Consider the following 16,022-nt stretch of genomic DNA (forward strand, 5'->3'; position numbering starts at 1 on the left):
AAAATATATGATGTGTTAAAAATAATACAAATACTGGTATAAGATTAACCAAGGATATATCATTGTTATAAACTATTAATTGATATATATTTTAATGAAACAATTGTTTTAAAAAGTTGCATCATTGTTAAATAAATGAAATAGTAAGGTTCAATAAGCAGTAACATTTATTTTTGATTATTAATGACTCTAACTTAATGATTGACTTTATTTCTCTAAAATAAAATGGCATTTGTTTATATTAAAGATTTCACTGTTAATATCACAAGAATTGGATATGAATAGCCTTCAAGTTAACCTTTTATTATGCACACTGACACTATAGATCACGTGTAGGTCACTTAAAGAATGTTATTTTATGGCCAAGAGCAGATTTCTGAATAAAGTTTTAGTTGAGAAGTAAAAATAAAAACAGGCTGTCTCTACCTACCTTTAAAAAATCTAAATTATAGACAGAAAGTGACAGGCAGAAGATGCTACAGGTCTTAGAATTCCGCTGAGACAGGCAAACCTGTCTTCCTGAAGCTTTCATAGTACAGGGACAGTCAGTCACAGTGAAACATATTCTGACATTGAAATGTGCTAAACGATATTATGAAAAATAGCCCCAATGATTGCCAATATTGCAATGTACTTGAAGAATGACTGGAGATCAACAAACAGAATAATTCACACTCAGGATATCACGTTAAATCTAAGTATATCCTTAACATCACCATCCTCAAAAAGCAATTACTATCCCAAGAACTTAACAACTTTGTGAGGTCCACAAACGCTCACATTACTGACAAATTTCATCTTGTTGGGCACTTGTCAGGTTCAGACATTATAAAAGAGTAAGAATATTGATTGACTGCCTTGACCTCATCATTCACTACCACTCAAAAGATGATGAATGACTCTTTGTCTATTAATCATGCAAAGGGGACAACTTGAGGTATTATTTTTCTTTAGAGAACAAAATTAGAAGAGCTGTCAAAAATACTGACACAACCAACAATTAACTGTGGTGCTTTCCAGTTATTCTATTAACAATAAAATGTTAATTTGAATATCAAAATAAAAGCTTTTATGACTTTTAGAAGAGTCGGCAATATTATTCAGGGCATCATTTATAATGAGTCAACAAAAAACAAACTATAAAAAATGGAATTCAGGTTTAGGCTACATTTACTCTTATAACATAAATAGAAAGATTGACTACGTGAAAGTTCTATATTCATAAAATGCAAATTTCCATGTGGAAATTAATATACTATGTTTTACATTGTAGTTGCTAACCTTTGGCCCCATCTGAAGAATTTTTCCTTTATCACAGAATATGTTGTTGTTTATATACTTACTACAAGAAGATAACTTAGCAAAACAAATTATGAAATAAAAAAAATGAAATATGACATTATTTATGTCAAAATTAGTAAATAGAGACTGATTTATATTAAGTTTTACTTTTCTTGTAAGTAGAGGCCTACACAAGACATGGAAACAACCCAAATGTCCATCAATAGATGACTGGATAAAGAAATTCTTATTTACATACACACACACACACACACACACACACAATGGAATATCACTCAGCCATAGAAAAGAATAAAATAATGCCATTTGCAGCAACACGGATGGACCTGGAGACTGTCACTCTAAGTGAAGTAAGCTGGAAAGAGAAAGAAAAATATCATTTAGTACCACTCATATGTGGAATCTAAAAAAGTGGCACAAATGAACTTATTTACAAAACAGAAACAGATACAGACATAGAAAACAAACTTATGATTACCAGGGGGAGAAGGGAGAGGGAAGAGATAAATTGGGAGTTTGAGGTTTGTAGATACTAACTACTATATATAAAATAGATAAACAATAAGTTTCTACTATACAGCACAGGGAACTATATTCAGTATCTTCTAGTAACCTATGATAAAAAAGAATATGAAAAGGAATTTAAGTACATACATGTATGACTGAGACATTATGCTTTACCCCAGAAATTGACACAGCATTGTAAACTGACTAATCTTCAATTAAAGAAAGCAAAACAAAACAAACAAAAAAACAGACAAAAAAAATTAGCAGGGACTTAACAAACATGAATTAATTATATAGATACTAAATAAATAAAAATTTGAGCCACCTCTACTCTATAATGGAAAAAATATTAAATCACACTGCTAAAATTACTCATCCTTTATTAACACTAAGAGGCATCTTTCAAAACATGTCCTCTGTTACAATGGATTCCTGAAGGTAATTGAAAAGGACCATCAGTAAACTGAGATATCTCTTTCCTTCACTGATAAAACATTCTCCTATGAAAACCCACATTGCTTTGAAATTAACAATAATTCACATTTTTGAAAGAATTACCTTCATTCATTTTCCCATTCATTAAACAACTGATTCATTTAACTAACACTGATAGACACATACTCTGTTCTAGCTCTGTGCTTAGACTAAGGATAGAAAATAAAGACATTAGTTAATCATATATACACACACACACATGTATCTTTAAGCCTGATATTTAGGATGGATTCTTATTACGTGTTTCTAAAGAAGTCATAGATGTCTACTAGAAATCTAAAACTAAATATTTCAAAAACTGTGTGCATATTCCCACAAAAAATTGCTCCTTCTTCAGTTAGTAACCACATAATTCTTCCAGATTGTCAGATCAAAATCTATAGTGTTAACCTTAACTCCACTTCTTTGCATACAGTTTCCTAATGCTGTTGAATCTACCTTCAGAATATGCTCAAAGGAGTGAAGTGCATTGATGTTTGAAATTTACTTCAAAGATATTAAAAAAAGAAGAAAAATTGATGGATAGATACAAGGATGGATATATAAATAGATGTGTAACAAAGCAAATGCAGCAAAATACTAACTGTAAAATCCGGACAGTGGGCATGTATGTGTTCCCTGTAAGCATCTTTTTATCTTTTCTGTATGTTTGAACATTTTTATAATAAAATACTAAAGAATAATAAATCAATGAGAAATGTTCTTCTCTCAGAAGTTGCGGAAGACTAAATCTTCTCCCAATAACAATTACAAATATTTGACCAAATATAAAAATAAAAACCATTTCAAAAAAAGTAGGTAGAAGCTGGAAGGTATATAACCTCTGAAAACAATGAATCGCACTATAAATCTCACCATGAGAGATGCACATTTAACTGGCTTTTTAGCTTAGAGCTTGTGGTGTACGGCCTAAGGTTAAGGTCTAATGTTATGTGAAATAATATCTGGTGAAATTGCGAGGGTCTCAAGTAGTCCAGCCACAAGTTCCCTCCCCAGCTCTGCCTCCACAGATAAGGGCCCCTGGCCAGGCTCAGTGGTTATTAAAGGGAACAGGCATAGTTTCTGCTTACTGACAAACACAAAGCTGAAGAATATGCAAATACACTGCCCTCAAATATTTTGCTGACTATTAAATCGCTCACATGCACATCAGGAGACACTGAAATGAATGCAGATATGAGTAGCAGCTATCAGATTAAAAAGCTGAGGAGAGAATATATAAGCTACTCAGTTGTGAAAACAAAAATGTATAAATATCTTCTTAGAGGAACATGACAAAAATCTCATATTGCTGCAACATTTTACCCACAGTGTCTACTATATAATAAAAAAACTAAGGTGGCAAGAATTAGCTTAGTGGTAGAGGTGAGCTTAGCATGCATGAAGACCTGGGTTCAATCCCCAGTACCTCCATCAAAATCAATAAATGAATACATAAACCTAATTACCGCCCCTCCAAAAAAAATAGTAGTTAAGAAAAGAAAAAGGAACACAGGAACCATGATGTATAAAAAAATATAATTAATAGAAGCAAACCCTAAGATGACATAGATGGTAGAGGTAAGTGAAGACTTTAAATAGGTATTACAAACATTTTACGGAAAAACATACAAAAGTAAATTAGAGACAGAGATCAACTGGAAAATACAGAATTGATAAATACAACGTTTAAATTGAAGAAATAGTGATTGCCTCGCCTAAAAACAAGATTTTATAGAAATATCTAAACTGAAGCACTGAGAAATAAAAATTGGAACACATGAACAGATCATCAGTGGTATGTGGGATAATATCAACTACAATGTCAATAACAATTAAAAAAGAAGAGGGGCAAGAAACATTTGCAAAAATAAAATCTGAAAATGTTCTAGATTTGTTTAAAACATTAATCTGCAGTTCCTAGAAAATCAGCAATAAGCTAAACTTAGCAAAGCAGCTAGAGACAAGTTCAATTAAAAACTGATTGTTCAATATAAAAAAGGAAAATAAAATTTAAAATACATTTATTGGGTTTTACTTCTGGTTAAGATGTATAAAATCATAAAATGTTGTTCCCATTTTTAACAAGGAAAAAAACCCATAATATACAAAATCTTAACTTTTGTTGACACAGAAAATTTAGATAACACAATCAAGTGAATGATATCTCAAAGGATGTCAAGCCCCCTTGAAGGGACATGAGAATCACAATTATTTTACCTATAGGAGAACCAGGGAAGAACAGGAGTCAGCCACAAAAATGGGTAAAAAGAAAATACCTGAAATTATAAAGAATGTTTAAAGTCTAAGTGTTGGCTAGCATGACAGACCAAACACAACAGGAGTCCATTCTGACTTTCTAGCTCTTTCCCTGAGGTCTCCACTGGAAGTCCAAGTGGAAAACTGAAGCCAGACAGGTGATAGAAAAGAGTGACTTCAGTGGATTAACTGTGCAAGTGATGATTAGCTGTGACTAGATGAAAATGACTTGCTTCTCAACCCTTCTTTCCTATGAAGTGCAAGCTAATTCCCACCTAGGGAGGAACAGAAAACAAAAACAAATACAAACAAAACAAATCACTTGCTGCTCAGTCCCAGGAAAAGATCAGGTCAGCTGCTGCGGGAGAACAGGCTGAAGCAGAAGATGTCTGCGACGTGAGGAGCAAGGCTGCTTTCTGACATCCCTTTCAGGTAAAACTCAGTGGCTGCTGGAGGAGCCCTAAATAACCTGTCCATCCCTGCGCTGAAATTAGGAAAACATATCTGCTGCTGATGGAGGGACAGGAAACTATTTCCTGCCCAGATCCTTCTCCAAATAAAGCAATGATCTGTTGCCACTACAGTAGGGAAGAAAATTAGCTCCCATCCAAGATCCCCAGTGGAAGGCAAGGCAGAAAGATGTGTCTTGCCTTTTGTGCTATAGAAGGAAAAGGGCTTGCTCTAGACTTCACATTAAGAAGAATGGATCAGTCAGAGGTATACTGATGTTAACTAGAGTAACAGCCGAAACCAAATTCAGCCTAATTACTGACTAAATTGATGGATCTGTTCATACTACAGGAATAGAAGCACTTGGGGGAATAGATAATATTTATCTCAATCTCTGCTGTTGTTTTAAATACAATGTATGATGATTAAGCCATAAAAGATAGAAAAAGAAAAAAAAATAAAGCTCCGGAAACGGATGAGTCAAAAACAAATTACAAGATGCAGTCTTAAACTTTACCATGTAAATTACTATAAAAATGAAGTCTAAATACTTTTCTTACTAGGCAGTCTGTCTGTATAGATATAAAGATGAGACCCTAAAGTCTTCTGTCTATAGGAAACCTACAAAAACATCAGTAAATTAAAAGTTAAAAATGGAAAAATAATTCTTACAAAAATAATCAAAAGAAAGACTTACTGGCTCTTTACATTTGACAAAGCAGACTTCAGAACAAGGAGAATTAGTAGTGATAAAAAGGGATATTACATAATGATAAAGGATAAATTCATCAAGAATCCATTACAGCCTGAAATGTGTATTTACCTAATAATATGTCATCTATAATACATAATACAAAATCCATAATACAATGAATCCATAATACATAAATCCATGATACAAATGGCTAGAATTAAAACAAGAAATATACAAATCTATAGGTATATTTGCAGTTATCACATTTCTCTCTAAGTAACTGATAGAAAACAGAAACAGAAAAAATCAGTAAGAATATGAAAGACACAACAGTGAGACTGCATCAAGTCAAAAATCTTCTGTAAAGCAAAGGAAACAACAAAGTGAAAGCAAGGTATGGAATGGGGGAAAATATTTGCAAACTATAGATCTGATAGGGGGTTGATTTTTAAGATACCTAAAAAATTCTTACAACTCTTTTTAATATTGAGTAATAAAATGTCTTTATCTAATCTGAGAAAAGGTCTTTTATGATACATTTTCCAAATATTTTCTCCAAGTTTGTTTTAATCTTCTTGACACTGTTTTTCTAAGATCAGAGATTTTTAATATTGATAAATCTGATTTTTTTCCTTATAGATCTCATGCTTTTTGTGTTCTATTAAGAAATCTTTGTCTAACACAATGTCAGAAAGATTTTCTCTGATGTTTTCTTCCAGAATTGTTATAGGTTAATTGTTATATGTATGTCTAGGATTAATTTTTAGTTGCTTTTTATATGATTTGGATTAAAATGTGTTATTTGGTTTTTGTTCATTTATTTTATAGATTCAGTTTTTCCAGGACTGTGTAGCTGTGTGTTGAAAAAGAGTATTTTTTTCCCAAATGAATTTCCTTAGAAACTTTGTTGAATGTTAATTGACCAGGTATGTGTGAGCCCATTACTGACATAGTAGTATGTTGAATGGAAGTATCAGAGTAGACATACTTGTCTTGTCTCTGATCAAAGAAGAAAAACTTAAGTTTTTCATTATTAAGTATGATCTTAGCCAGGAGCTTTTCACACATGGCCTTATTATGTTAAGGCACTTTCCTATTACAAAAAAAAAAAATAGGGCTAAGTACTTGAGTAGGACAAGTACTTGCGTGTCTTTTTCTCCAAAAACAGACGTGAAAGTTGCCAACAGGTATATGAAAAAATGTTCTACATCACTAATCATCAGGGAAGTGCAACTCAAAACCACAATGAGATATCACTTCACAACTATCAGGATGGCTACTATTAAAAAAAAATGTATTAAAGAGACGTGGAGAAATTGGAACTCTTGCTCACTCTTGGTGGGAATGTGAAATGGTGCTGTGGGTATGAAAAACAGTATGGAGATTTCTCAAAAATTTTAAATAGAGCTACCATATGATCCAACAGTCCCACTTCTGTATATTTATCCTAAAGAAATGAAATCAGGAATTCTAGGATATTACCATTCTTAGATTCATTGCAACAGAATTCACAATGACCAAGATCCAGACCAACTTAAATTTCCACTGACAAATGAAAGGATAAATAAAATGTGGTAAACACACACAACAAAATACTATTCTACACTCTGCAACGTCATGTTTGAACCTTGAGCACATTATGCTAAGTGAACTAAATAAGTCTCAGAGAGACAGATACCGCATGATTCATTTATATGAGGTATCTAAATTAGTCAAATTCATGGAATCAAAGAGTGGAATACAGACTTCCTGGAGCTGTGAGGTTTCCAGGGAGATGAGGATTATTTAACAATGGGCATAAAGTTTAAGTTACGCAAGAAAAAAAGCTCTAAAAGTATGCCATGCAACATTGTACTTGTACCGACAATAATGTATTATACTCTTAAAAATTGTTAAGAGGCTGAATATATTCAAATTGTTATAATAACATAATGGAAAAAATATGAAAAGAAAAAATATATATGCACATATATATGATTGAATCATTTTGCTGTACACATGAAACTAACATTATAAGGAAACTACACTTCAAAAAAATTTTTTAAATAAAAAAAGATGTTTGCAAAAATTGTTAAGAGTAAGATCTCATGTTAAGTATCTTACCACAATAAAATAAACTATTAAAAATGATGTAAAGAAGCAACACAATAGAAAATTGACAAATTATATATGAATGGCTGATGCATATAGATACCCAACTACACTACATAACAGGTAAATGTAAGTAAAATCACAGCATGATACCTCTGGAAAGTTCATGCATTACTGATAAAATTAACACCAGCAATGATGCAATCAATGATTTGGGAAATCAACCATTTGAGAAAATTTATTTTCCTTTTTTGAAAAATGAAGTTAAGCATACATTTACCATAAAACCCAACAACACTGTTTCTATATGTTTCACCTAGAATAATGAAAGCATACATTCTCGCAAAAAGATATGCTCAAGTAGATGCTCAAATCTGCTCTGTTCATAATAGTTAAAAACTAGTCTCCATCAGCTAGTTAATGAACAAACACATTGTGGCATATTCATACAACAGAATACTGCTCAGTAATAAAAGTACCAAACTACAAATGCATACAACAACATGGATATTTCTCAAAAGATTCTTGACATGCTATGTAATTTACTGTTCCATTTATAGGACTCTCTAGAAGACACAAGACTATAAGTGACAATAAACAGTGTGGTTTTCATGTGCTAGAAGTGAGGGGAAAAGACTGACTTTAAAGAAACTCAGGAAACATTGTGAATAATCAAAATCTACTTTATCTTGATTTTGTTGACGGCTATATAAATGCTTAACATGTGCTACAGACTGAATTTTGTGCCTCCCCAATTCGTATATTGAAACCTAATCCAGAATGTGACCGTATTTGGAGGTGGAGGCATAAGGGGGCGCTTAGGTTATGAGTGTAAATCTCTCATGAGTGAGATTAGGGCACTTATAAGAGAGGTCCCAGAGATCTCCCTTGCCCCTCCTGCCCTGTGAGGATGCAACATGAAGATGACAATTTATAAACCAGGAAGCAACCCTTCCCAGTCACTGGATCTGCTGGTGCCCTGATCTTGAACTTCCAAACCTTCAGAGCTGTGAGAAATAATTTCCTCTAGTTTGTGAGCCTCCCGATATATGGTATTTTTATAGTAGCCAGAATGGACTAAGGCAGCCTGTTTCAAAAATCATTGAACTGTATGCTTTTAAAAGGGTACAGTTTATTGTACATAAATTGTGCTTCAATAAATATGCCTCAAATACATTTCTAATAGCATTAAATATATAAACGTTTAGGAATAAATTTAGCCAATGACATGCAAGAACTCAACACTGAAAATGACATAATGTTGCAGATACAGAAAAGAGAAACCTTAACATAAAGAACTATACTATGTTTATGGATTGGAAAATAGTATTGCTAAGATATTAATTCTCATTAAACTGTTTTTCTTTTAAACTGTTGACTGACCTAATTTATTTCTTATAAAAATTCATTAGAAGTCCAAAAGCAATTCAACAAATAAAGGAACATGATTTTTAAAAATTGATGCTGGAACAATAATATATGTGCATAGAAAAAACCTCATATGATAAGCAAAAATGAATTCAAGAAAAATTATATATCTAAATTAAAATACTAAAGCATTAATGCTTTTAAAATAAGGCATACAGTACACTTCTTGACCTTTGCACAGGTGAAGTTATCTTACGAGGAATCATCAATCATTATTAACTCAATAAAATTAAAGTACTACTACTACTAGATAAGGGTTATCCAGGAACTTGCTGTATTATCTTTGCAATTTTTATGTAAAGATAAATATTTTCTAATATGAAGTTTATTAAAAACATAAATCTAAAGTGAACATGAAAAAACTTAATATGTTTTACTTAATCAAAAGACATCATTAAAAAGGCAAAGCACTGCCTGGGAGGAAGTACTGTTAACACATATCTGACAGAGGACTTCTATTTAGAACGTTTGAACATCTTCTACGAGTCAACAGCAAAAAAAGAAATAATTCAATAAAGATGCACAAAAGACTGAATAAATTCTCCCCATATCATATTAGAAATGTCTAAAAGCAATAAAAATGTGCTCAACATCATTAAACTTTGAAGAAGTGCAAATTAAAACCAAAATGAGATACTGGTGCACAATCAATAAAAAGGCAAAAGTGTAAAGGAAACATGTATGGAAACATTTGGATAAATGTTTAGTACATTCCTATATAGTTAAATATACATCTACCCTCTGACTCAGCAATTGTACACCAAGAGAAATAAAACATGTCCATAAAGACGTGTACACCAAAATTCATAGATATTTTATTCATAATAGCCTCAAACTGTAAATAACCCAGGTGTTCATCACCAGGGGGATGAATAAACAAATTAGGTTAACTTCATATGATGAAATACTATTCTTAAGTAAAAAGGGGCAATCCACTGTTACAAATAGTGATATGAATGAATCTTAAAAAAATTGTAATGCTACTGAAATCAGAAACAAGAGTGTCTGTTTATATGATTTTATTTATGTGACCTATAGGTATAGAAAATACTAATTAATGGTGATGATGGAAATTACAGCAACAGTTTTCAGTGTTACTGGAAGGTGGGTAGTGGTGATCATGGTGGACGACTTTCTAGGTGATGGAAATTGTACGTGTCCTGAAGTGGGAGATGCTTACATAACTGCATACTTTTTAAAAACTCATTGAACTATGAACTAAATATATGTGCATCTTTTGTAGATACATCATACTTCAATGTGTTTCAGAAAAAAATACATGCCCATAACTCAACCACTAGTCAACACTTCCCTTGCTGTCATCATCTCTCTCCTGAAAAATTGCAATAATCTCTTTTTTCTCTAGTTTTAAAAATTTATTTTGCAGGGGGAGATAAGTAGGTTTATGTATTTATTTACTTTTGATGGAGGTACTGAGGATTGAACCCAGGACCTCGTTCTTGCTAAGCACACACTCTACCACTGAGCTATACCCTCCTACCTGCAATAATCTCTTAGCTGATCTCCCTTCTTGTGTCCTTGCAGCCCCTGTGCTCAGAACAGTGCCTGAAAAATAGCAATGCATAATTAATATCTTGACACTTGAATTTTTCTATCCATGAACATGAGTATCTCTCCATTTATTTAGTTCTTCTTTGGTTTTGTTTAGGTTAAGCTGTCCTCACAGAATGAGTTAGGAAGTAGTGTATCTTTCAAAGAGATTGTAAAGAACTGGTATAATTTCTTCCTTAAATGTTTGGTGGAGTTCACCAGTGAATCTGGGCTTGATGCTTTCTGTTTTGAAGGCTATTCATTATTGATTCAATTTCTTTAGTAGATATAGACCTACTCAGATTGTCTACGTCTTGTGTGAGTTTTGGCAAATTTATGTTTCAAGGAATTGGTCTATTTAATTTCGGTTTTCAAATTGTGAACATACAGTTGTTCACATATAGTTGACCCTTGAACAACATGGTTTTAAACTCTGCAGGTCCACACATATGTGGATTTTTCATCAATAAATATGTCCTGCAGTACTACACAATCCGCAGGTGTGGAACCACGGTCAGCTTTAAAGTTCTCGAATGTTTGATTGTCTGGGGGTCAGTGCCCCTAACTCCCACCCACACTGTTCAAGAGTCAACTGTATTCCTTTTTTGCCTTTTCAATATCCACAGAATCTAAAGGGATCTCCCATCTTCCATTTCTGATGTTAGTAGTTGGTTTTTCTTTCTTTTTTTCTTAGTTAGCTTGGCTAGTGACTTACAGGTTTTATTTATTTATTTTTTCCAAAGAACCAGCTTTTAGTGTCATTGTTTTTCTTACTGATTTCCTGTTTTCAATTTCCCTGATCTATGCTCTAAATCTTATAATTTATTTTCTTCTCCTTTTTTTAATTTAATTTTCTCTCCCTTTACTAGTTTTCTATGGTGGAAAGTTAGATTATTGATTTTACATTTTTTAAACTTTCTAATATATGCACTCAATGGCATAAATGTTTAATCACTGCTGTCACTGCATTCCACAAATTTTTACGTTAATTTGAGTTTTTAAATTTTATTTTCATATCCATTTTAAAATGTATGTTCTAGATTTTCTTGATTTCATCTCTTGATCATTCAGGTAAAAGTATAATGGTGTCAGGATTTCAGTTTCACCTAAAACATTTAGCTTTAAGGAACTGATGAAAATAAAACCAATGATGGACTGATAAACTGTGAAAACAAAATTCAGCTATAAAAACTGTTTTTTTGCCACCATTCCGTCATAGCTATGCTGACAATGCTATGAGAGGGGGTGGAAGAATATAAGATACTTAGGGAAAAACGAACTCAGGTTAATATTAGCTGTGATAGCAGAATTCTGAACAATTAGTAAAAACATTTCAAAGGATATTATGATTTAAAAATAGCAATTAAAAAATTCCTAGTCACTTTGATTCATCAGTTTAATAATATTAACATTCCACAAGTTAGTTTTTATGAACAGCTTGAGGAAAAATGATTGCCAATAGACAAACTGAATCGATTTTCATTAAACACTGATAAATGCTATTTTTAAATCTCAACTGACTTAACATGCTATAATATACTGCCAAGATCCTAAGAATAAAATTAATTTTAATATTAACTCCTTTGTGAAAGTCCCTGTTCAAGATTCTCATTCAAATCCTTACCCAGGTTTAGGTGATTAAGTACTGACATTTCAGTTGACAAGGACAAATTTTGAAATTCTGGGAGAAATGTGTGGTTTCTCCAATTCTGGATTCCCTGGAGAATATGAATTATCTTTCTGTGATAATAAAACCCAGATAAATACTGTTTCCCAAGACCTGGCAGCTATAATCTGCAAGGGAAGTTCAATTTGGCCCAATTTAGCAACAGAATTCCAGATATGCGTAACGATATCACAGATTGGACAAAGACAGCTTTCTCACTTTCCATTAACCTTCAAGTACTTGGTAAAAATAAAGAAAACATACACATTCAGTATACATTTTTTTTCAGATTTCAGTAGAAAACATTTTCTCTTGAGAGCAAAGTAACACTCATCTATAGTACATATCGTAATTACCTTTTGTCCAAGTTATTCACAAGCTAAATAAGAGATAAAACATATAAATAGCACAGTAGACAATTTTAGCAATTTTTATCATTTGCCTATTATAGAATATTAATCACACAGCATAGAAAGACTATTGTTGTTTTCATATGCCAATGAAGATCTCAGAGGATTACAATCGAAAGTTAGAGTTAAAATCTGAGTTAGATGTAGCATATGTCATTAAACAGACTATAATTTGTAATAGTTTACACCAAAATGTTAGTATATACCAACAAATTTATATTTGTTTATTTAATACTTATGAAAAGTAAATACTGAAAATTTTATTTTCTAAATTTATGACAGATTTCTTTTGACAATTATATCAAGAGAAAGTTCGAAGTTTTCATTTTTGAATACTGATTTTCAATTGTACTTTGTAGGCATTACTTCATAGACAACCATCTGTTCCATTCTAAGTTTCTTCATATCCAGTGTGAAGGCAATTATGCTATCAATAGACAATTCTTTTCCATGGAAAAAGATTTAAAAAAAGCTTTAAAAGTTGAAGTTGCAAGCAGTTGTTGAAATATAATTTATAAATAGTTCTCCACACTGCAAACTGTGAATTATTATTTTAAAATCTCAAAATATAGATGTTTTTAATATCCTCTCTGATGTGATGTAGCTGTAATTTTACAATATTTTTAGGCCTGAACACCTAATGCTTTTTTAGTCCATGTGAACTGTGAATTTTTTTTAGAAAGTTAGAATATGTAAGATTACAAATATACAAACATACATGTGCCCACATTCACAAACACACAAGAAAAACAGCATTTGTTTAAATTTTTGGTTATTTGAATAAATTATGCAATAGTTTAGTTTTTCTCTTGATTTTATAGGCAAGATGCTACCACTTAAGTCTTTAAAATATTAGAACTCCTTAATCCCTTTGAAATTTTTCATCTCTCTCTGGAATTCTGTAGGGCTCCTATTAAAAAAAAAGGGGGTCTCATATTTAGGGTGGCCAGATTTAGTAAATGAAAATACAAGGTACCCAGTTAAATCTGAATTTTGGATCAGCACTGACAATTTTTTAGTATGTCTACAATACTGCTTGTGATACCCAGATAAACGCAATTTTTTAGCATACTTAGGCTAAAAATTATCAGTTGTTGATCTGAAATTCAAATTTAACTGTATGCTGTGTATTTGACCTGGCATCCTGCTAACATCTGAACATGTATGGTGAGACTGTCAGAGCCATGTGTGCCTAACGATCAGAATTTAATTGTGCCTGAGGAAGAATCACACACTCTGAATTCAGAGGGCTAGATCCTGTCTATCTGAGGGCCAGTCGAGAAAAGAGAATTACTGTTATCTGATCTCTTTTCCCAGGATATCGTTGAAACTGGAATTCAAGTCTATTCCTAGTCCAAAAGTTTATGCTCATTTTATTATTCCATGTATAATTTTTCTGGAATGGAAGTGGTCCCTGGAACACAGATTTCTGGAGTGGAGAGCCAACCATACCCATGGGGTGGTGTATGTGACACCTACATGGTAGGATGTAGGGACTCCAAATTGCTAACTTGCCCCAAGCAATGGTCTTAATGCACCTAACCAATGTTTGAAATTAGTAGCATTCGAGTTGGATCTCTAAATAGCAATAGTGAAAGGGAAATAGGAAATTATCAGATGAACAGTGTTTCCCAAGTCCAGCTGCTTATTAGAATTTGGGGAGATAATTTTTTAACAGATATTTTTGGACTTTACTTCTAGTAATGTGATTCAGTAAGCTTGTGGTAATAATCTTTGGTATTCTGTTGTTTTCATAAGCTCTTCTATGAATGGCATTTGGGAATCATGTATATTAGAAAGAACTTGAGTACAAGAGAGGTTGACTCACCCTTCTAAAGTCTTACAGCCTGTAAGAGACTGGGAGTAAAATCTGGGCTTCCGTATTTCTTGAGTTTCTGGGATAGCCAAGTCCTATCCCGTTAGAGGAGGACAATGTGAAGCTAACATTTTGGTGGGTGATCTTAAATCCAGGGTTATTCTGTCATCACAGGTTATCACATATTTTCTATACCAAACTTTAATTAAATTTTCAGCTATTAGCCTTATTATATATTAACCTGGAAGGTACAATTTTTTTTTTGAGTCCCAGAGAATCACAAATTTCCAGGAAAGTGACAAATGTCACAGGGAAATTATGGAGGAAGGAACTGGGATGTATGGTAGCCAGAACAGACTGTATTACCGATGTCTGCAAAAGACCCAGAGTAGAGATTCTTATACAATCACTGTATCCCATTACAGGTGAAGGCACAGAATATTCAGAGTGGGAGCTAACAAAGTAAAATACTGAACTCGGGGTCGGGGGGGTACTAATTTTAGACTAATTTAACCTAGTTCATTCCTTTCTGAACCTAGCAATGATAACTTTTTAACCTAATGGGTTATTACCATTACCTAAAAAATCTTGTAACTTTGACTTATTCTGATAGAGATGATTCAACCTTATGAATGCTAACCACTGATAGAAAATTTTAGGTGATATTAGATAAGCTTTTTGTTTCTTCTTTCCCTTTTGGAGGTTCAGAGACACTAATATGAAATTAGAATATTTGTGAGAAAGAAAAAAAGTTGGAAAAAAGGAAAATTTTCTACCCAAATTACCAAGTTCCACTCTTTTAGGATGAACGATCAGGAGGAATATTTTTGAAGTCATGTCAGATCAGAAAAAATATGTGTGTAATTGTTTCATTACTAAAATGGTATAAATATGTGTTTAATGCTTAAGAAGTATATTATACAAAAAATGTACTCAAATTTAAAGACAGTTAAATAAAAGTAATGAGCTATCTTTCCAATTTTGCTTCTGTAGATAAAATAATAATATAGCTGTTGCAACGTGGTAGAACACATTGGTAGATATTTTTTTAGCACAACTATTGTCTTCCTTTGATCCTTTAAAACAAAAAACATTTTGTGGGAGTGAAAATCACTGTCATTTTTGTCAGGTAATTATCCAACTTCTGATAAGATGGATATTATCCCTTCCTCCTTTAGAAATAAAATTAAAATATTCCTGCTTTTGAAAGAAGTGTTTTGCTCCTTCACAACCTAGAAATTATCTCAATGTATTTTTTGCAGAATATTTTAGAACAGAGATCTTAGAATGAAACAAGCATTCAATTCAAACCACCCTATTATATGTTAGGTAACTTATTTGACTCTACAGGGAATAATGAGTCTAATTTGAGTA

Source organism: Vicugna pacos, chromosome 13 (assembly GCF_048564905.1).
Source record: "Vicugna pacos chromosome 13, VicPac4, whole genome shotgun sequence".
NCBI classification, from domain to species: Eukaryota; Metazoa; Chordata; class Mammalia; order Artiodactyla; family Camelidae; genus Vicugna; species Vicugna pacos.